This window comes from Labrus mixtus, chromosome 18 (assembly GCF_963584025.1).
Source record: "Labrus mixtus chromosome 18, fLabMix1.1, whole genome shotgun sequence".
Taxonomy (NCBI): domain Eukaryota; kingdom Metazoa; phylum Chordata; class Actinopteri; order Labriformes; family Labridae; genus Labrus; species Labrus mixtus.
This window is the reverse complement of record NC_083629.1, coordinates 1,423,164-1,445,814: the sequence shown is the minus strand read 5'-3', so window position 1 is coordinate 1,445,814 and position 22,651 is coordinate 1,423,164. Positions and strand designations below refer to the sequence as shown.

The following is a 22,651-nucleotide window of genomic DNA, read 5'->3' as shown; positions in this document are numbered from 1 at the left end:
TTCATCAGTTGTAACAGCAGGTGAGCCGCGTTAGGAGGAAGTGTGTTGTAAATTACATCACTTAAAAAACAATTGAAACAGACATAACATGTTACCAAATTAACAGCCAACAGCTGCACCAACAAACAAACAGCTTAAGTGGACAGGTTGAATAGGCGGGGCCTATACCACATTGCTTATTTTAAGCCACATTCACCTGACAAGTCCTGAGATCACATGACATTACATTGCTTGTAATAAAATAAATTTACCTTTTTAACATCTGTAAATAAGGTTAACATCTTGACTTCTCAGGTGAATGTGGCTTAAAATAAGTGTAATTTGATATTTTTTTAGACAAACACACTCGCTTAGATTTGAGCGTTTGAATGATAAATCATGACTGAAAAATCCCCAAATTAATTTACTATCTACAAATGTTTGAGCTTGCCAAATGCAACAGAGCCCAGCTGTTAAAGGCTCTTTAAGCCTCAGTGCCTGAGACACGAGTGCTGCAAAAGAGGGATGTTAGAAAGTGTGAAGTGACAGCCACAGTGGTATTGGTCTTTTTGATGGGTTTTGTTGACAGAAAAAAAAAGAAGAAAACTTGACAGTAAATAACTTCTGACCTTGACGTCCGGTGACTTGTCCAATGACAGCCAACATTCTTGTTTCCTTTTTTCTGGGCTCCGTTGTCTGAAACGGGCCTCATGGACTTTTTTTTCCCCTCACAAAGTGCTTTTGAATTGCAGCTCTTTCTCGACCATGGCTTACTCCCCGGGGTTCCACAATTCTTTCATTGCTCTTTTCTGCAGTACACTAGATTACAGCGTATCTCACCCTCCGTCTCCTTGTACAATCCTTGTTAATGACAAATGAGTCAAGCAGCTGGATGAAACCCAGCAGAGGGAAAACTTGCCGACTTTGGTTCATAAACAAAGTGTTTGCTTGTATGTGTTTACATAGCAGACATGTACGTTTGAGTAGCTAAATCTGTGTCTGCACACGATTATGCGATGCCTCAGTAAGCTGGGAAGAAGTCTGCAGATATAAAGAGGTGCAGGTGTGTTTGTGTCAGGATGTGTATGTAAGTGTGTTTGTGAGACTAGGAAGTGAGTAAGGTCTTTCTCGTCAGTGATTGGGTAAGTCATGGACACCTCATGCTGAAACAGTCAAAGGGTAGGGGTTAATCAATACACACACACACACACACACACACACACACACACACACACACACACACACACACCACAGGCTGTTTTGCAGGCAGCAGTAATCAGTCTGTGTCCGTGACAGCCTGCAGTGGCAGATTGATTCTCTCTCTTCCCTCGTTACTTCTTTTTCAGACCCTCTGTTTACCCTTTTTTTCCCCTCTCTGATTGGCTGACTTGCTCTTTGTCTCTATCTATCCTTTCATTTTTATTTCTCCCCCACTGCTCTTTTTTTCTCTTTACTCTCCATTCTTCTGCCTGTCAATCCATCCTCCCTCTGTGAGCATCCACTCTTCATCAGATCCAATCACTTCAGGTTTCTCTGCTACTTCCCACCCCTAACTCTCCTTAAATGTTGTATTTCTGGATTGGTTTCAAATGGAACTCGTTTCTTTTATAATGTCAAAAAAAAAAAAAAACAGGAATTTTTTTATAAGTCGTCTGATTTTATTCTATTAAGGAAAACGACTATGCCCATATAAGTGATGTGGCAGATTTGATTGACAGCTCTGCGCGCTGCATCTGTCTGTCAGTTCAGCAGGTCAGGAGGTTAACAGCCTCTGATTTCTCCTCTTTTTTACTTCGTTTGGAGAGTTTGTTTAACACATATCTGACAACATACATGGCTTGCTGTGCGGTTAACAGACCATCCAACAAGTTGATGCTTCAGTTGTTTTCGGTAAGTGATATAGTAGTGTTATATTTACTGCATATTCATGTGTCGGTATTTAGATTTACGGACCTAGCTTGTTTAGCGTTAGCTTGTAAACCAGTCGGCTAACTGTACTCAGTGTAGCACATTATTTACAATGGTTTAGAAATGTTTGTTGTTAAGATGTTGTTGTTGAACATAATGAGTTTGTGTGATGTTAGAAGCTAAAGGTTCCCCTCGGTGGTTAACCGCAGACTGTAAATATGGTTATCTGACGTTATGATGAATGTTATACTCCACCTAAATGTGGACATTAAAAAACAAACTTTGTGTAGTAATTATCCGTCAGTACTTAGCATGAACTTAACTCAACTGAACCTAATATGCTGTGTAGGTTATACAGGATGACATTAACGTTACATGGTTGATATAGTGTCTTAAGATTTGTGCAAACTGTTACCAAATAAAAAAAATAATCACTTTGTATGAATTCAGTGAAATTTAATCTGGTTATTAATATAGTTATTAATCGTTACAGATGCTCTTACACAGAATACAGCAGTAGAAATACAAAATATAAATAACATATGGAATGAAAATAAGATATAAAGCAATAAGTACAAGAAATAGTTTGAAGAATACAGCCATGTACTGAGCTCGTGTTAATAATAAATGAGCTACTGTATGTTCTGTACTAAAGCACAGAGAGTTGGGACCTGTTAATGATTTAAATAATTCAGGTTATATTTGTTTCATGTTAAGATGAAGTACTATCCACAATAAACTGCTTAATCTTTCCTCACACAAAATCTGAGGCAATTTGATGTGGAATATCATTGTGCAAGTGAGTGAGAGCTGAAAATAGCATGATTACAATAAGGTTTATCTTCTTAACTTTGAATAGATGTTGATTACCTGAATACTGTACCTTTGTTGTCTGGGTAGTACACTGTTGAATTTATAAATGTACTCTTACACACAGATGAATACAGAAAAATAGATGAGAACAAACAAATTGATTTAATGAATAACTGATATTTTCTCTCTTTCTTTGCCATCCTGAAGACCCCGCACTAAAAGTCCATGTTCTCCTGGATCCATGTCACATGCTCGAGCTTCTTCAGAATGACTTTTCAACAGTCGAAGTTCTGATGAGAGAAGATGGCCAGCAGATAAGACAGCAGTACATGAAGGAGCTCCACAAGCTTCAGGAGGAGGAGGAGGGTTTGCACCTTGGAAGACTGTATTCATGCTTCAGCTGTTCAAATAAAAATAGATCTCCTCCAAACAACTTGCAATCAAACCATTTTATTCCCATTTTAAAACCCTTTGTCCAGTTTAGATGGGAGAAGTTGATATTATGTGAAATTGATCAGGGAAGACTACATTTCTAAATCATTTTGAACTGTGTTTTTATTCACAAGTTATTGATCTTATTTACTCTCCATGTATCTTGATTTAAGAATGGGGTTGTGTTTCAGGGCATATTTTGAACTACATTAGTATTTGGTAAAAAAAAATGTCAAAAGAATATAAAGTTGTGTAAAAGTAGACTTCCTTTCCTTAGCTATTGAGTTGAGCATTAATGCACATTTTAGTCTTGTCATTTCAAATCTAAAATGTATACTCATAAGTAGAGACAAAGGAGTGCATTTATATAGAAATATTTATTTAATCTGAAAAACTACATTCTATTTTTACAGCAGAGATTAACATGTTTACAGCAAACAAATAGGTGTGATTAGCTCATGTCTCGATCGACACACACTGTACGGGGGTCGTTTGATTTGATGAAGGATAAGAGTTATTCACAATAAGGATGCGGCCCTCGATTGGACTCATTTGCTGCCTATGTAACAGACGGGTCAGGGTTCGTCCAGTAATATTTACACTCTATGGTTTGGTTGCGTGCATCTGTAAGTGCCCAATTTTAGGAAGCAAATTGAGTACAACCTGGGAGAGCTGAGTGGCCAATCAGAGAGAAACAGCCGCTGATACGGAGGCTTAAGAGGTTTGCCGCTGCAGTAGTGGAGAGGCTGCTTCGGACAGAGACGTTACCTCTGTACCTCTGTGTTCTGTAATATTGTTTAAATTAGATTAAGGTTTCAATTAAGGAACTTACCCGAGCCATGTCGTAGCTACAAAGAAAACATAATTTGTTCCATTGTGTTACACACGAGGCACAGACCTTTTCATACCAACATGTCTCCGTATAGCACCACTGGCAGCTATCACATGGTGTTGTTGGCTCATTGTTTTAAGTGTGCTCTGCTCTGCACGTATAACCTCGCCTAGCAATTGCTCTCACAGTCAACTTAACACAGCCTGTACTTCTGTTCCACATCACTGCAGCAGGTTGAGAAAGTCAGGAAAAAACAAGGTGTGAAACCGCTGCTCATTAAATTGCAGCAGCAGTGGAGACGGCACATCAACTTGTACTGAGGTCTTAATGCTTTATAGTCAACACCTCTACTGTCAATCAGCCCTGCATCCCCTACCGAGGTAAAGTGTCTACAGCACAGACATTTTATCAAAAATGTAACAATTGATTCATCTGTTAATAAAGTATACTCTTTGGTTTGAAAATGTCAATCACTATTATCCTAGGTGTAAAATCCTGATCTTATTTGCAGATTACAGTATGCTATTTCTGCAGCACTGTGACCTACTTTTGGCATCATTAAAACCTTTACTGTATCTTTTATTTAAATTGTCACCTGAGCTGCATACAGATATACCTCAGTAATATTCCTTTTTTTACACAGCAAATCTCTGCGTCTGTACCAGAGAAATAGCAGCAATCCATCACTGAGACACACGTCATCCACATCCATCATCTTTAATCACTGCACAGTCACACAAACCAAACACACACCCCAAACAAACAAACACAAGTCGCACACCTACGTAAAAAAAAACCCACAAGTCACCGAGATGAAAATGGATGCTTCATCTTCAGCCTGGTACAGTCACACTGTCAGAGAAAAAACACATAGTACACACAAAGTGACGCTGGCGCACACGCAGGAGTCATTGAGTCAGACAGCTGTATCCATCATTCAGGGGGACAGTCACAGCAGCAGTCACTTTCTACTGGCTGAATTTTGCTTTAGCATTTACTGTGAAGTCCTGTTCTTTGGCCTTTTAGTGGGCAGGTAAGACAAGTATATCTCGACAGCTGTCTCCATCAATATTTTATTTGACTTCTGGCGACTGTCAATAACACCTTTCATCTTCTGTCCACTATTTTTTAAAGCCTCCGAGCTAAGAGTGGTTTTGGATTTTGAGATTTTATCTATGAACTGAACACACTGAAAGAATATAAAGTTTATATAATGTTTTTTTCTTTAATTAGATGATAATCAGCTTTGATGAATGTGCACAGTTAAAGCATGTTTTTTTTTTAAGTATCATAACTGCGACCACATCATCAATTTATATGTGGCCACTGATCTTAATGTTAATGCAGCCAAATGAAATTGGTCCTTTGAATAAATTCGATAATAGGAGATTAGATTTAATGGGATGAGATGAGATGGGATACGATGGGATGGAATGGGATGAGATTGGATAAAATGAGATGAGATAGAGTGGGGTGAGATGGGACGGGACGGGACTGGATTGGATGGGATGGGACGAGACGGGACGAGACGAGATGAGATGGGATGGGATGAGATGAGATGAGATGAGATGGGATGGGATGAGATGAGATGAGATGAGATGAGATGGGATGGGATGAGATGAAATGAGATGGGATGGGATGGGATGAGATGGGATGGGATGAGATGAAATGAGATGGGATGGGATGGGATGGGATGAGATGGGATGGGATGAGATGGGATGGGACGAGACCAGACCAGACTAGATGATCCTTTTTAATCCACAGAGGGGAAATTCAGGTTTTGCAGATGATGATTTCAGATGATATATGATTGTGATATATGATGATGATTATGATATGGTTTATGCCAGGGAGTAATGCAAAGGGCTGTGTAACAGTTGAAGTTAATCTTATCTTAAGTGGCTACGATTTTTAAGATTTCAGCAGCAGCAAAGACTCTGTTGGGAGAACCAATCACAAAGAGTTGAAAATCAAAACAAATCAACAAAACCCAAGCTGATGCTGATAATGGAGAAGAGGAGGTGTGTTTTGTGAAGGAAGCTGCAAATGATATTGACTTGTTAATGTCCCCAAAGTAATTCTGAAGCTATAATAGCTGTGATGTACTCTTTAAGGAATGTAAAAAAAAAAAAATGTAAGCGTGAATCCAGCTGGTCCAATATGTGAGTTTAAAAGCTAAAATGTAATGCTGATTAGGCTGCTATTACTGGGAAGTTACACCTCTGCAGCTGAGAGTTTTAGACAGCAGTAGCTCTATCGCTGCATGCACTTACCCATTTGATGTATAATGAAGGCTTGAATAATGACATAAAGCTTTTAACAAAGACATTTAACAGATTACTAATAAACAATACATTGCAATAAAGGATTGTCACAGCACCAATCAGATTAGCTAAAACATGATGTCATAAGGGATGAATGGATAGATGGATGAATAGTTAGATGGAAGGATGGATGGTTGGACAGATGGACAAATAGATGGATAGACATGTCCAGACAATGTACCCCTAATTCATTTGTAGATTAATATCTGCAAACTGCAATCTCTTCAGCAGCAGCAGCAGAAGCAGTGTAAAATTAGCAAGTGTAAGTGTGTAAGCATGCTAACAAGTTAAATAATGATGGTGACCAGGATGTTAAAAAAAGATTATTACGAGAACGCTAACATGCTTTTATTAGCATGATGATTAAAGCACCGATGCACCAAGTACAGCTTCACAGAGCTGCTAGAATGTATTTAAAGTTGTTCTTAATTTTAGGGTACTGTAGAGTTTGCAGCTTTGTTTCAAGGTAGTAGTGGGATAGAAGTTATAAGAAAGGGTGCAAAGAGTGGTCTTTAAGCCAAATGGCGGTTTGATGTTGATTGTAGATGGTTTGCTAAACCAGAATTCAATTTCAGCTTAAGGGAAATTGAAGACGCATCAGAAAACACACGCTCCTGTTTCTGTCACTTGCTGCAGAAGATAAAAAAAATGGGAAGTCTCTGTTGCTTAGTAGCTGATTCTGCAGAAGGATTGGATCTGGTCAGCATTTTTTTTTTTGGCATTGGCCTTTTATTAAAAACACAGTATTCTGTATGCTGCAGTTGTGTCAAACTATGTGCTGTCAAAGCCCAGGAGTGCGCAGGCTTTTCATTCAAGCCCAGTGGCATGTGACAGGCTGGAAATGAAAGGGTACAAATCTCTTCCAGGGTGACCTTGGGGCTTAAGTACTGTCATACTCTTGGTGTAAAATTCAGTGTAAACCCTCTATTGCTGGACATCCTGACATATTTTGTGGTAATTTTTTTTCACAGTGAGGTGTCCAATATTTTAGGCCAGGTGATTAAAGTAATCTTTTATAAAGAGCACTGACCTGGAATTAAAGAGTGGGCTTGGGCTGTTTTGTATTTTCATTAAGGCAAATGTTTGGGCATCACCAATAATAATCATGTAATGCATGTGTTTCTATACCAGTGAGTCCAGTACATACAAACGCACACTACTAAAATACCAAATGTTGAGGTTCTGCTTTCTCTATGAGTGGATGTTAAAAATAACTGATTCTATTCAAGGTTTGGAGTTAAAAACTTTGCTGAAGAGTCTACCCATGGAAGAAAATAAAAAATAAACACTATTGAATCTGGAGCTTGACAGAATGCCTTTGTGAACCAGAGTGAACACACATTCATTCAAAGTTTTATCCAAGAGGCAACTGGTCTTGGTAAAAATTGTTTCCCTTCTAAATCAAAAAGGCTTCAGTTCTGACAGAAAGTACGCTCATTCTGAATTTCTCTGAATTTTTCACCTCACATAAGGTCTGCATCACAAGCCATCCATAATTCTGTGCCCCTCTATATGTCAGTGTCTTGTAGACATAAGTTAATTGTGTGAAGTTGAACTAAAACCAAGCTTATGCAGATGATACAAACATTTCCACATCAGTGTCAAACAAAGAAAAACATTTAAAAAACATGACTTCGGCCCTGAAGAAAAGTCAGTGCTATACCTTGACTCCATTTACACACAAAAAGTACAAATCGGGCCACAAATGTTGATGTAATCATGGACTCAGGCGTAACTTTAAACAGTCACAAAAAGACGGACACAAAATGGGCCTATACCATCATTACAAATATAGCAAGAATCTACAGATTTATGTCTGAACAACACAGAGAAAAATGTCCAAGTGTTTATTTATTTTTTTAAAGAAAGTAAGAACCGAAAAAGTAAGAAAGTAGAACACATTACACCCCTTCAGATCTTTGCACTGGCTTCCTGTGATTGAAACGAGATTTTCAAATCATTCTCCTTGTTTATAAAGCACTAAATTTTCTTGATCTCCTAGTCAGATATGAGGCATCCAGACCCCTCAGGACCTCCGAGACAGGTTTACTATTTCTTCTACTTGAGGCAGCTTTTAGCTTTTATGCTCCTAAACTGTGTTACAAACTACCTGAGAGCCTGAGAAGTTTTGGCTCAGGGGAGTTCAATATAATGTGCTTTAAAAGCATGGATGGAGAATAGTACGTATTCTTCATAATAAAATACACTGAATGGCCTTCATGTGCATGTTAAAGCTTGTGATCTTTTTTCGCAGGTGTTGCAACCTCAGAATTTCTGCCTCTGAAGCACCAGGATATTGCATCCTAGCGGGAGAGAAACGCCTCAAGAGACACTAGAGAAGTCTCCAGCAGTGTCCAATCGCATCATGCAAACACAGCCCCTGGGTGTGCTGTGCTCTGGAGTTATGATGCATCTGTATCTATTAAAGGGGGGGGGGGGGCTGCTCACCTGGTAGAGTGTGTGTGAGAGATACACTCTGTGTTTTGTTGTGTAAAAGGTAGAGACACACTTTTTTCCCCCGATTATATTCAAGCCACTTATTCTCCAACCATCAGCAACAGCAAAGTAGTTTGGGAAAAATATTACTGGGTTCCTTTTGCGTACATGCTCTCCTTCGAAAAGCCTTCCAACAGATTATTCCTCGTCCTTATAGTTTTAGACAAAAAGTATAGATAAAAACAATGCAATTTAAGGACGCTATAACTCTACAAGGACAAACATATAGTACAACTTCAATAACTCCACATACAAATTGTGCAAAGATATCAAATATCCACAGTGTTTCTATCACATTCATGCTGTAAGCACCAAAAAATACACATGTTTTCATAATTTACAATGACTTGTATATTATATAGCCCAACTACAACCCAATACTACATATGTACTCAAAATAATATGGTTGAGTCCTTAGTGCAGTAAACTTTTTTTAAAGAAAAAAAAAGTAAAGAGAGCTGCAAAACATCCACAACACTTCTTAAAGAGCCATTCATTGAATTCGTTGTTGGCATCCTAACAACAGTTCACTGCACGGAGCAGCTTCAGCACTTGCTTTGTTTTAGGCTTCCTCTCGGCACAGTAAACAGTCAGGGGTTTTGCAGTGCTGCATCTCTTTGTTGGACCTCTAGCCTGATTCTGGCCTGCAGGTCTGCGGGATGGTGCTGCTCCCTGAGAAACATCACTCACCCTGAAGCTGTTGTTTCATATAGCGTATCGCTTCCCATGGCTCACGGTACATACAAAAAGCTTTCCAGACATCTTGCCCATCAGTCATGGCATCAGACACTCAAACCCTCAACAGCAACACATTACAACTGGCAGTGTGGCTTTATTCCAGGCCATTGGCAATAATAGCAACCTGAATTGTGGAAGTGATTCCATGGATTGCTTATTTTAAGTATATTTTTTCACTCTAGAGCAGTCTAATATTAGAAATGTATAGAATCATATACGGAGTCATTGACTCATTGTCAACATGTAATTATTATTTTTTAAAACTTAGATAGACCTCATGCAAGAGCAACACATATGAACTTTTTTTATGATTCATTTAAATTTGATGCATCTAGCTTTTTTTGCATTCCCAATTTTCCCTACATGTACGAACCATCAACTTTGCTTCTTGAGTCATAAACCAATATTCTGCATTTCTTCACAGAAAAAAAACACGCTTGTTTGACTTGAGAATTCCTATTTCTTACATTTGGCTGAAACACGCAATTTACAATTTCACAAGATTTCAGCCCAAGAATATTCCACTAATGCCCCACTAAATAAACTTCAGAATTATTTTTATTGAGTTTTCTTGGCTGCATGTTCACATTGCAATTAGATGGCACAACAGCACATTTGAACCAAAACATCCAGTATAGGTAGATACAGAAATGAGTGTGAACATTAGTGTGGGTAAGAACGTACCAAAACCCCACACTCGAACTGTAAAACAAAAGAAACTAATAAGAAATAAAATAATAATAAAAGTCCAGAAGAAAGCATGAGAGAGTACAAAAACAAACAAACACAAGGACAACAAGCATACAGACAATAGACAGGACAAGAGATAAAGAGACACACACAGACTTACAAAAGGAGGGGGGGGGGGCATGATGGGGTGGAGATTCCAGTTAGAATAATTAGAAGGTTGTCAGTCAAAACATGTATAATTAATCTGCTGAATAATCATCAGTCAAAATTAACAAAACTATCCCAAGTCCTATGAAAGATCAGAAGGGCACCATTTACAGAATATCTGATCTTTTCCAATTTCAGATTAGACATAACATTACGGATGAGGTGAGTATGGATGGGTGATCAGCATTTTTCCACTTCAGCAGTATCAACCGCCGTGCCAATAAGGAGGAGAATGCTAGAGCCTTGCGCTGAAGAGTGGTTACAGAAATGTTTACCAGGGTCACACCAAAAACAGCTGTTACGGGGCAAGGAGAAATTGTTTTGTTAAATAACTTAGCCCACTGAATAAACTGAAGTATGATTTAAGCATCAAGCTAGCTGAATATGTTCTCTCAAAAGGCCTGTTTTTGAATTCTGAAGGTCAGCAATGTTAGATAGATTTCAGAAAAGACCACAGAAAAGCCATCCACTTTGCCCCAAGTGAAGGAGTTTAAGTATCTTGGGGGTCTTGTTCACAAGTCAGGGTAAGATGGACTGTGAGATTGACAGGCCAAGTGGTTCAGTGTTGGCAGTAATTCGGGCGTTGTTCCTTCAATGTGAAGAGGGAGGCTGAGCATGAAAGCAAAGCTCTCAATTTACAAAAGCTCCAACCTTCACCGATGGTCATAAGCTATGGGTAGTGACCGAAAGAATAAGATTGCAGAAATGAGTTTCTTACTTAGGGTGGCTGGGCTCAGCCTTAAAGAGAGGGTGAGGAGCTCAAAGGAGTTGAAGTGTTTTCTGGCATTAGAATGCTTCCTGGTCGCCTCCCTTTGGAGGTTTTCCGGGCACTCCCAACTGGTAGGAGACCCCTGGGTAGACCCAGAGCTTGCTGGAGGTATTATATATTTGGCCTGGCAATGCTTTGGAATCTCCCAGGAGGAGCTGGAAAAAGTTCCTGCAGTGAGGGAATGATAATGCTTTTTCTTTAAAATTGTGGTAAAAACAAAATTTCAATTTTACATTTTGCAGACTCAGATCATCGGGAGGTACCAGTGAAGTATTATCTTATATAGGAACTCATTATTCCTCACAAAACATTCCACGACAGCAGAGTATAAAAACCTTGTCATAATGTGATTACCCAACAACATGCCTAAAGATGTTATTTCAGGCCTCAGGACTTCCCCTGCATTGGTGACGTGTAAAATTAACTCCTGTGGGAGGATTTTTTAGCCGGTTGTGAAACGGTCTAAAATGATTACTGATGCCTCTACATGGCCTTCATAAGTAAAAAAAAAAAAAAATTATCAGAAGATAAGATAGATTAATAATAAATAGTTACTTGTTATGCCTGAAACTGCTGCTGAAGGATAGACATAAGGCGGAGTGATTAGCACTAAGCTGCAGAAACAGCCTTTTGGGGAAATGTTTCATGCCAAAGATTAATTTGTGAGTTGCACGTTAGACATTTAAAATAAACGAGGATGAGACTTTTTGTCAGAAAACACTACTTACACATTTGCAGGACAAAATCAGCAAAGAGATAAATCATCCTAATTTGTCCACCGGGAGGCGCCAAAATCAACACGACACATAAGCTGCTAACAGGTGCTTTAAGTTGATTATGCTAGCAAACTGCTAGACCAATGTATAGAAAAAAGGAGATGCCAGTTTTTAAAAGGCAAAAGAGAATTCCAGATTTAAACATTGAACGAATAGAAAGTTCTTATTAAATGTAATAATTACTACTTATTTATAATTCTGTATCAGTTGTTAACCTGATCCCTGCCTCATTGTTTTTTTTAGTACAGGAAAAAAGTAATATGATGTTTCATGTCATTAAGAGAATTATGTGACAGCAGAGATGGGAGGATGTAAAGATAGAGTTTAGGAATAATGTATTTATTTCCATTTGAGTCACACTTCCTCAGAAATAATGCAGCAACAAGATTAGACCTTAGTGAATTCTTACCTGATCTGTTCCATTTACCTTCCAGATTAATCCTCAATTTATTTGGTGTGAATTCTTGCAGAATGTTTGTTACTTCTCTGGTCTTCTTTGATGATCTTGCAGCGACAGAGGGTGGTTCAAGCAGCATAAAAACATACTCAGACATCCTGGCACAAGATTTGTGTCTGAGGGGATGTGTCTTTTTAATGCAATTCTTCACAACGGTAACATAAGCTCCCTGCTGGTTCCTGTCTCCTTTCAATCCTCTTTTTTTGCATCTTCTCTCCCTTCCCTATCCCTCCATTTTTCAAATGTTATCAGTGCATCACATCCTGGATGTCTTGTCAGCCTCATCTCCCTCTCTGTCTCCCTCTCTGTCGTGTTCTGATTGACAAGTGTGATGGTGTTTGCCTCTCCTTTCCCTGACCTTCAACTCTCAGGAATGCACACACAAACATACACCCGGCACAGACTGCTAATGGCTTCTACCTCTGCAGACTGCCAATTGGGAATTAAAGTCCTTATACACCAGCAAGAAAACTCAGGGACACAAAGAATTCAATATTAATGCCAACGAAGCAAAGACAGAAAAGTTTCAGGCTGAGTGTACAAATTAAGAATATCATAATGTATTGAACTTTTGACCTTTTTTTTTACCAATTATTGTATTTGTTCTTACTTAATCCTTTTTTGATCATCACACCATGAAAATACAATTTGTACTGTAATGATTATAAAGCTTGAATAACCTAATTAAAATCATTTTCAATCAGCTTTCCTGAATGGATATATAACTCCCTTGATGGAATGTTTTACCATGAAATCTAATCACAATTAGAATCAGCTAAATGGCTTGCTATAAGGTCAACATTTGTGCTACACTAACGACAGCAGAGCTTTCTGATTGTGACGTCAGCCGGCTGCTTTACTTTTACAATTCACCACAGAAAATAGTGCTGACTGCAGGGTGACTCCTTTGGGCGCGTTTCAGAAAAATGTTTGAGAAATGTTTGCTGATGTTTCAATTCTCTTATTTTTGCTTCTTCCATCCTTACTACTCGATCCAGCATGTCCTTATTCCTAAATCATCAGATACCAACTTGTCACTTGTCAACTTCCCTCGGCACCTCAAAGAGATGCACAAGGTCCCCTTAAAGGCTTTATATGTGATTTTTTTGATCCAGCAGATGTCGCCCTTGAGCACCAGCATGAAACCAAAACAACTTGCGGTGCATTGTTGTGTTAGCATGCTAATGCTAGCGATCTTTATTATGCTCGTATCTTCACACTGCATGTAAATTTACCTGAAATGAGCGTGATCTAGAAACACAGTTAAGCAGTGAGTACAGTATGTTATTCTTCTTTTCTCTAGTCCCTCAATTAAACAACTTTTATACGTGAGGGGAGGAGTCAGCCGGCCGTCCGGGCGATGTAAACAAAGTGAAGATAGGACTCTGAAAACTCTGAAAACATCACAGACAGTGGGACTCGGGTGTTACACCCATTGTAGACAGTCATGACTCACAGAGTTATTTTCAGAGGAGATACTTGATTTATATTATATTTAAGTGTGAAAAATCACATATAAAGACTTTAAATGTACAATATGTCATTTTTTATCAGAATGTTTAAACTTTAATATCTTAATTAATGACAAATTGACTAAACATATGGTGTATATTGTTTTGTTAAGTACTTACATTACCTTGACGTTGTATTTGTTATTGTTTTGATTAGAGCACCCTGGCAGTGGATTCTGCATACTGTGCCTTTAAGAATCTTATTGAATTGCACCAGGCTGTACAATCAATTGTTAAGCCATCCGCATCGATGTGAATATGTCACAGTTGCTAAAAAAAATGTTCACCCTGTGTTGTGCTGTGTGGACTAACTTTATCTCAAAGTAAAGACACACACACACACACACACACACACACACACACACACACACACACACACACACACACACACACACACACATCCTTAAAGAAATGTAAGTTGTTGTATGTCCTTGGATTTGCAGACGGACCAATCACAACAGCCAATGTAACGTCTGGTTTCTTTCTGCTCTCCTATACTCCTCTCCTCTCATCCTCCCTCTCTTCTTCTGCTCTCACTCTTTCTGTCTGCCTTCATTTTTAAGTGTCTTTTTCATTGTTGTGAGGCATAAAGGTATTTACTTGTCAAACCAGAATATTTCACGCTGGGGCAAAAACCCAACACTTAAAAGCAACGCAGACATCAGTGGATTTTGCTTAAACCTGAATAATAAAATGCTCTCACCCACTAAGACTTTCATGAATGTCTTCTTTTGATTCCACTCTGCCCCTCTCTCCCTTTATCCCTCCCTCTCATACCACTTTCTGTCTGCATCTCCTGCTCTGTCTCGCTGCTCTCTCTCATTCTCTCTTTAATGACAGCATTATCCTCACTTAGCTATCTGAGTCTCTCTGCCCAAGATCCCTCTCCCTCAGAGAAAAGGAAAGGGAGAGAGAAAGCAAAAGAAAGCATAATACTGACATGGTGTCTGTGACTGAGCTACAGGGAGAGGGGGAGGCTCAGATATAACGATGGCCTGCAGTTTTGGATTCTTCAATCTCCTAAGAATATTTACTATAGGCATTTCTATCTGGGCATATATCATTCTCACATTGCAGGATGTGCAATATCAAGAGATGCTGCTTAACAGAAGCAAGTCTTCAAATTTTAGCACCCTAATTCAAACGAAAAGCTGAAAACATTCTAACTGACCACAACCAATCTACAAGAGAAGTTTGTATAATATTCAGAACATATATGAATAAAACGTCCAGTCCAGTCGCCTGCCTGTAAACATGCACAGGAGGCAAAGATGTCATTGTCACTGCTTGTTAGAGGCAGGTGTGAAATCTGAGACGCAGCCTCACAACGTGTTCATGTAGGTGTTCCTTACACCAGATCCCAGTGCTAGTTAGTGCTGCAACAACGGTGAACATCCAATTCCTTTTGTTGCTTGAGGCTGAAAGTTTCACTCCTCACTCCTTGTTTATCTTTCACCATGCAGATTAAGAACACATTAAGATGTAACATGTTCGCTCTTCACCTGCCAATACCATTGTCAGTGGTGGAGAAGTAAACGAGCAGTTTTTCATTTGTCAGAAGAAAGTACTGTAGACTGTTGAAAAAAAAGTTAAATGGTTATAATAATATAATAATAATAAATCTTTAGACGAGTAACACACAGTATGTCATTTTTTTTACCCCAAAGTTTGTAGCAGAAAAATAATCTGCAATGCACTACCAGTCCATTATATTCAACAACTCTGTGTATTATGTCTTGGTGCAGAAAGTCCTTCACATAATAAAGAGAGCACAGCTCAATGCTGCTGAAAACAACACTTTGCAAACTTGAATTAAAGGCAGCGTTGGTATTAATGGAAAACTAGTATGAGGTTGAAAGTAGCATTCCCTCAGTGATCTGTCTACACCCCCTCTCCTCTGTGCTCCCTCATAAGCCACGCCCCCTCACTTACATGCACGAGTGCCGTTGTTTCAGAATACTATTTTTTGTCATATCGCCCAGCGCTAATGGTTCTACTATATGAAGAACAAAGAGCATGAAACACAGAACAGTTAAGCTAAGTTAAAGACCAAAAAGGGACATTTTTCTTTTTAAATGGATAACTGTCTGATTACTATAAATCACATGATTAACAAAAAGACCCAGAGACAAGTGTGCATACTTGAATTATCGCCGTAGCACTCCAGAACTAATATGCTATTTTGGTATTAATGGGACATTAGCTGTCTTAAATTACAAGAGGGGAAGCTTTCCTTTCATCTACTAATATTAATAATAATTATCATTATCAACTTTTAAATTGGTCTGAGCCACAGAGGTTCCCACATGTCATTAGGGAGAGCTGACTTTAATTATGCTTATAGGTAAATGTCTCTATAAAGCCAACATACCATGAAAACCAAACTTTACCTTCTAAAACTAAAGCGGTATTCATGAAAATATCTGAAAATAAGATTTGAGGGTCCTTATTAGGACAAATATGCTCATAAAATGATATTTGACGTTTAAATGGATATGAAAAGTATTTGTTCATGGAACTGAGAAGACACCAACAGTGAAAATGGATTTTGTCACTTTAAGTATAAGAATAAGTACAGAGGTTGAACTTGTTTGATATATTTCAGTATTGCAATCTCATAGCCTGTTCTAAATAAACAATATGGCACCTTCATTTTTCATGAAAATCCAGCCATTTTTGTGGGGTGAACCACACCTGCACATGATGCAGGACCCTGCATGGGTAAATGTTTGTGATGCAAACCAAAGCAAGACCCTTTGTTGTTTTATTTTTTTTGGCAGCAGATTTCTTCAGCAGAGAAGGAGGCCAACAACAGTGGTCGAGGAAGAAGTTTCAAGAAAGGGGTTCCTTCTTTTCAAAGCAACATCAAACACGGCCCGTGTCAAAAAAAACAAAGCATGATGAAAGTGAAAAATGGAAATGATGAAAAATGTCCCATGATGCCTTTGGAACCGACCTTTTTTTTTTCATACCATCATCTCTCAACAGACAGGTTGTCTGTGCAGTCCATATGTGGAAGTGACCTTGGGACAGACACTGAACCCCAACCTGTTTAAAACACATCGAGCGGTCAGAAATATCGAATGTCTGTTTAAAAATACTTGTCATAAAACGGCTCAATTCCCGGACTGTTAAATATGAAGTTTTCCACTATGTCAAATAGTTTAATAAATTAACTGGAGCTGTTTGTTCATAGTTTTTATGTCCACACTTCTGAAAATTGTACATTAAATGTGCACTGATTGTTGGTATTGGTCACAGATAATAGGGTATATGATCAAAAGCATAACAGATATGCAACATATTTGATCAATCCCTCTGCTTTTACATTCTGTTATTCAGATACATGCTACGCCTGGAATACACACATGCACAAAGAGGACTTATGGACATGCATTAATGGAGAGATGTCAGAGTGGGGCTGCTACAAAGGAATCACGTCAGAGCTGTTGGGGTTTGGTGCCTTGCTGAAGGCACCTCGACTGTAGATGGAAAGTGACATGGAACCTCTCCAGCAACCGGACCCACTTCCATACTTTACTGTGACCTGAACCGGCGACCCTACGGTTCCCGACCCAACTCCCTACAGGCTGAGCTACTAGTCATAAATATAGTATATTCATGAGTTTCTATATAGCCATATGTGCTGCAAATATTCATTCAATACATTCATAAAAGCTCCCTCTTGCGTTATATTTACAGCCCCCCAGATCTTTCTATTGAATAATGAATGACTGTAGGAGTAAAGGGCAGGGAGAGTGAAGCTGAATTTATGCAGACTTTTCATGGTCAAATAAATTCCAGATTGTGTCTTTGATATCAGGTACAGAGAGAGCAGATTTAAAATGGTTTCCAGCAACTTCACTTCAAACACAGAGACACCGGGGACTTAAAACAACAGAGGAGACATGGTGGGGAGCTTTAGATATGCATGTGATGAAGAGAGGCTGTCTGTGTCCTCCTGTATGTATAACTTTAGAGAGGAGCACTGAAGACACTCCACTGAGCATAATTCAGTTGGCAGACAACACTCTGAGGTTGCAAAAGACACACTTTGAGAGACTTGATCTTATGTGTGCATATATGTGTGTCAAGTGTGTTAAACAGAGTACATTTTAATGAGGCTGATGTCACAGGGAGGGACTCAGCAGTAGTCCTGGAGAGCATCCTTCTTTTCACCTATCTCTTTTGTCACCTGTCCTTTCATGCTTTAATCCTCTTCTCCCCAACTGTGGTCGCCCCACTACAACCGTTAAATCTGGCTACATATGTCCAGTTTAATTTATTTGGGGTCCGACATTGCCTGTAGGCTTTTGACAGTAGGCAGCAACCCAAAGCTCTGCTATATTTGATCCGCTTGGCCTGTTCTTCCCTTTCTGTCCAGCACAAGGCAGAAAACTGCCAGAGGAGGAGATACAAAATGTTGTACATGCACGCTGGTCCATGTCTCCACTTGTCTTGTTGTCAGTGATTTATTTTAATCTGAGCATGGATACACCTTGTTCCCATAAAGTAAAAGGGGAAAGTGACAGCTTAAACAAGACACACCTTTCTAGCAGCTCTGTTTGACTCTTCTTGTTCATAGCACTGACAACGCTTACATGCTGTTCTTTGGCATTCTTTTTTTATGTTAACCATCTGAGATAAGTCTGTCATTATCCTTACACGTGGTTATTAGCACTAACTTCAAGGTAGTAAAGGGATCTGATAATGATTTATCAGATGGCGGTATGGTGCAAGGGAGGAGCTAAAGTTGCACCAAAAAAGATCAGTGTTCAACTCGAGGTGGAAATGTATTTGTTGTGCATTAACTAGACGGTATAAAACATGGACATAGTCTGAGCGATGTCACGTTTGGTTTCTGAGAAAGTTTTTTGAAGCCCAACAATGGCAGCTGTCATATTGAAATGCAATCTCCATAACTTTCAGTCAATCTAAGAAACAGGCAAATAGGTCAATCTGAGTCCTCCTGGTTGTTGACTCAGCCACGGGCCTAATTATGCAAATTGATAATGAACAAATAGACTTCATAAAACAAAAATACATAGCCATGATAAAAATTAACCCCCTGACAATGATGTACTGTATAAATAATATACGATGTATTTCTGACTTTAAAGTAATTCTCTTTGTACTGTATTTAAATCCATTAAACAACATGCTTGTTTCCTGTATTTTGTTAGTTCCCACAAAGATTTTCAACCCTATCAGTACATTGTGGAAACATGATGATTGGGATGTTGTAGGAAAGTCTGGGCAGTCTTAAGGCAGGCTGCTACATCAATTACATTTGTGTACACTGTTGTTTTTAATTTCTGGCTGCCTTTCCACTTAAAGGAATAATTTTTCAGTAAGCTGCAGGCAGAGGAACACAAATGTGTTTCATCACAAAATATGGCTAAAACACAGTGGCTAGATGACGGCAAAACTGAACCAAGTCTAAATATAGAGAAAACTCATCCTGCCGTTGGTTTTCAGGCTTTTTGTGTGTGTAGAAGTTAAGCAAAATTAAATGGTAAAACAGTCCCTGTCTGCAGCAATGCATAGCCTAGCTTATGTTCTTGAACATACAGTTTCTCAAAGAAGGATGCTGAACGGCATCTCCTGTTGCCAATCAATTTACTATTGACAAGTAACTCATACAGACCCACTTAAAAAAATCCAACTATCCCTTTGAAAGTATTTTATGCAAAATACAATTTACCATGTTTAAAATGTGAGCTCAAACATGCCGCTTGTGACATCACAAAGGGGCACTAAACCCTCCCCCAGGTGGCTGACACTCCCACAGCTAGGTGTTTGTTCTGCCCTCTGACTCTACCTTCTCGCCTTAACAATAGGGCATGGAGCAAGAAAGCCCGAGCCACCCAAGCCCTTCCAGAGCGGCTTCATCGAACACAACTGATTTACATATTTAAAGCTACAGACACAGAAACAGCCTGTTCTGAGCATGGCTGCAATAGACTGGTTTATAAGCATGATCAAATACAGGATCGGAGTGGATTTTTGGCTAGAAATTTTACAGACATGTTTTGTGGGGAGCTCTGAGACTTATTTCATTTGGTTAATAATAAGTATATTATGTGACCTTTAATGTTAATTGAGTGTAGGGAGACATGGCGAGATTGAAGGTATTCTAGAAGTAGATTGAGCATGACAAAAATGTTTTCTTTTTTCTTTGTCTTTCCGTTTGGTTATACAATTATTCAAAAAATAAAAAGAGCTGTGATGATTGTTCTCCAATCACAGCTCTTGTTGTTTATAAGTTGTGAAGTGCCCCTTTAAAGCTTTGTCCATCTTTCTGTCCTTCCATCCGTCCAAATTCTCAACAGACATATCCATGAAAGTCTAATCTCCCCTTATTTGGATTAGGGCTGTAGTATCTTTAATTTAAGACCTCCTAAGACACTATCAGTTGTTACAAGCACTTTCTGGTCCTGATAACCCGCAAGCTAAACTGTCTTTGTTTAATTGAGCTGCTCCGCTGTGTGAGGTCTCGGCATGCGCATTAGGACAAATGTAGAGCAGCTAAGCTGTCTTTTAATAAGTCTTCTGGGGGGCTGCATGGTCCCTTTATGGCTGAAAGAAGCCCATGGGGTTTAAGAAAACCTGAAACAATCCCAGTGGGTAAAACTGACAATTCCATTGAGGTCAAGCTTGAAACTAGGCTCTTCTTTGAGTTCCTGAACAGCTGCTGCTGAGGGAAAAAGTTTCCATGACACAAATTATGTATTTTATAATAAGTGTCAGGATATTTTACTAAAGTGACTGTACTAGTCAGAACTTGAAGTATATCATAGAGGAGCACAAAGGGGGGAAATTAAGATGTGGAGGAAGATGTAGTTATGATTATGATTTTGATTTTGCTTCCTTGTCTCCTTAGATAGCTTTTACTATGGCTGCCTGTGTAATTGGTTTATCATACCATTTTATGTGTTTTATACTGTTTTACACAACTCGGGTATATATCATGTGGGCAAAGATTTACCAGTTATGCTGGTAATGACCTAAAGCCTTAAAGGGATACTTCACCCGTTGAAACATGAATCTGTATTAACATTGGGTCATATATGTAGTAGAAATGTGAAATACATTTTGAAGTTGGTGCCTTCTTGACCGAGAAAAAGCAGAAAGTGTCTTTTTGGCTCATGTGGAAAGACAACAACTCCCAGAATGCACAGCACCGCGCCACCGACAGGCACAGCGCCGCTGACAGGCAGGTCTTGTGCCTCGGCTGCTGCCTCCTGTTCCTCCATCAGCCTCAACTGCTCGTCGCTATATTGCGGCTCATAGCCATGAACATCCGATTCAAGCTCAAGACCTTAAAAATCCCCTTCATCCATATCAGTTTGAAGTTGAAACATACGCCACCAGTGCCCCAAGTTGAAACATACTTCTATCATACTTTCGTTCTTCTCACCTTTCTCCACAGAGCCTGTTAGCATAGCTTCCAAGTAATATGGCGAACGTTGAGTTTCGATTCTGGTAGTGAGGTCCCACCCACTGATCTGTGATTGGTCTGTAGCTTCAGTTTTTTAAAACAGTTTAAAAAACCTCAAGATGACACAGGTAAATGGTAAAATGGTAAATGGATGACTCAAAGCGCTTTAACACCGTATGTCACACTTACACACTGATGGCAGTGGTTGCTAGTGATCCCATCAGAAGTAACTTATCCCATTCATACACTGCCGACAAAGCAGAGGGAGCAACCAAGGACACATGGGACATGTTGCTGGATATCGAACCCTCAACCTTCAGTTTGAGACAACGACACTAGCGACTGAGTCGCAGCCTCCCTCACAGGCACAGACAAGAGAGGGAAACTCAGAAGATATCTAGTGAATACAAGGTCTGTGTTCAGCAGGGATGCTTTGATATGTAACCATTGCCAGTACTTTTAGGTTTCATATTTTCTAACATGATAGTCCAATAGCTTTGCATACCAACAGCTGGTAGAAATGTCCTTCAGAACTACTTTTACTTTGATACTTTGAGTACATCTTCAAGTATTTACACTTCTACATCAATAAAGAATGCCTGTACTTGTTGCATCTCTCCTCACTTAAGGCAATTTATCAGACTTCACACATCTCCCTCTGGAGCCTCACAAGGGCTTCTGTAACTTTTTCCCCCCACATGCTCAGCATTACTTTACAACAGCTGTGAACTGTTGCCATCTGACCTAATTGTTTCTAAAAATATTTTCAACTGAGGTCTTTGCATGGGCTAATACAGTGCAATCAGTAGCCACTTAAATGTATGAAATCTTCTAGAAAGTTGTATACAAATTACAGAACATCGAGGACTGCAACCCTTTTAACGTTATGTATCACCTCACTGAGATCAAGCGAGAGTTACTCAGAACTTCCACCAGATGTGTGTGCATTGTGTGTCCGCTCCGTTGTAGCTCTATGCACCGTCACCCATTAACATGCTGCGTTCTCCGTAGACAGCATGGAGCAGCACAGCTGGACAGCTGGAGTGCCACAACAAAGGAAATTCCACCGGTAATTATAGATTTCACCAGCAAGAGATAATAGGGCTCAACAGTGAAGTTCGGGGGGTAAAAATCCCATTCATTTTCTCCAGAGCGGATTTGATTATTAGCCATAATGTCATAACCATCACAGGTAGACTTACCACGAGCTACCCGAGTGTAGAATGATGGTATATGCTCCTGTAGGAGACAAGTCAACCTCGTTTCAAGAAAAACTAG

The 22,651-nt window shown here is 39.2% G+C and overlaps 1 long non-coding RNA gene across 1 annotated transcript; it reads left to right on the top strand.

Annotated features, from left to right (window-relative positions):
• The first annotated feature begins 1,747 nt into the window (after positions 1-1,747).
• LOC132993059 (uncharacterized) lies at positions 1,748-3,018 on the top strand. The gene is made up of 2 exons (XR_009676422.1): positions 1,748-1,869; positions 2,908-3,018. It is a non-coding gene; the product is annotated as an uncharacterized LOC132993059 (long non-coding RNA).
• The last annotated feature ends 19,633 nt before the right edge of the window (positions 3,019-22,651 follow it).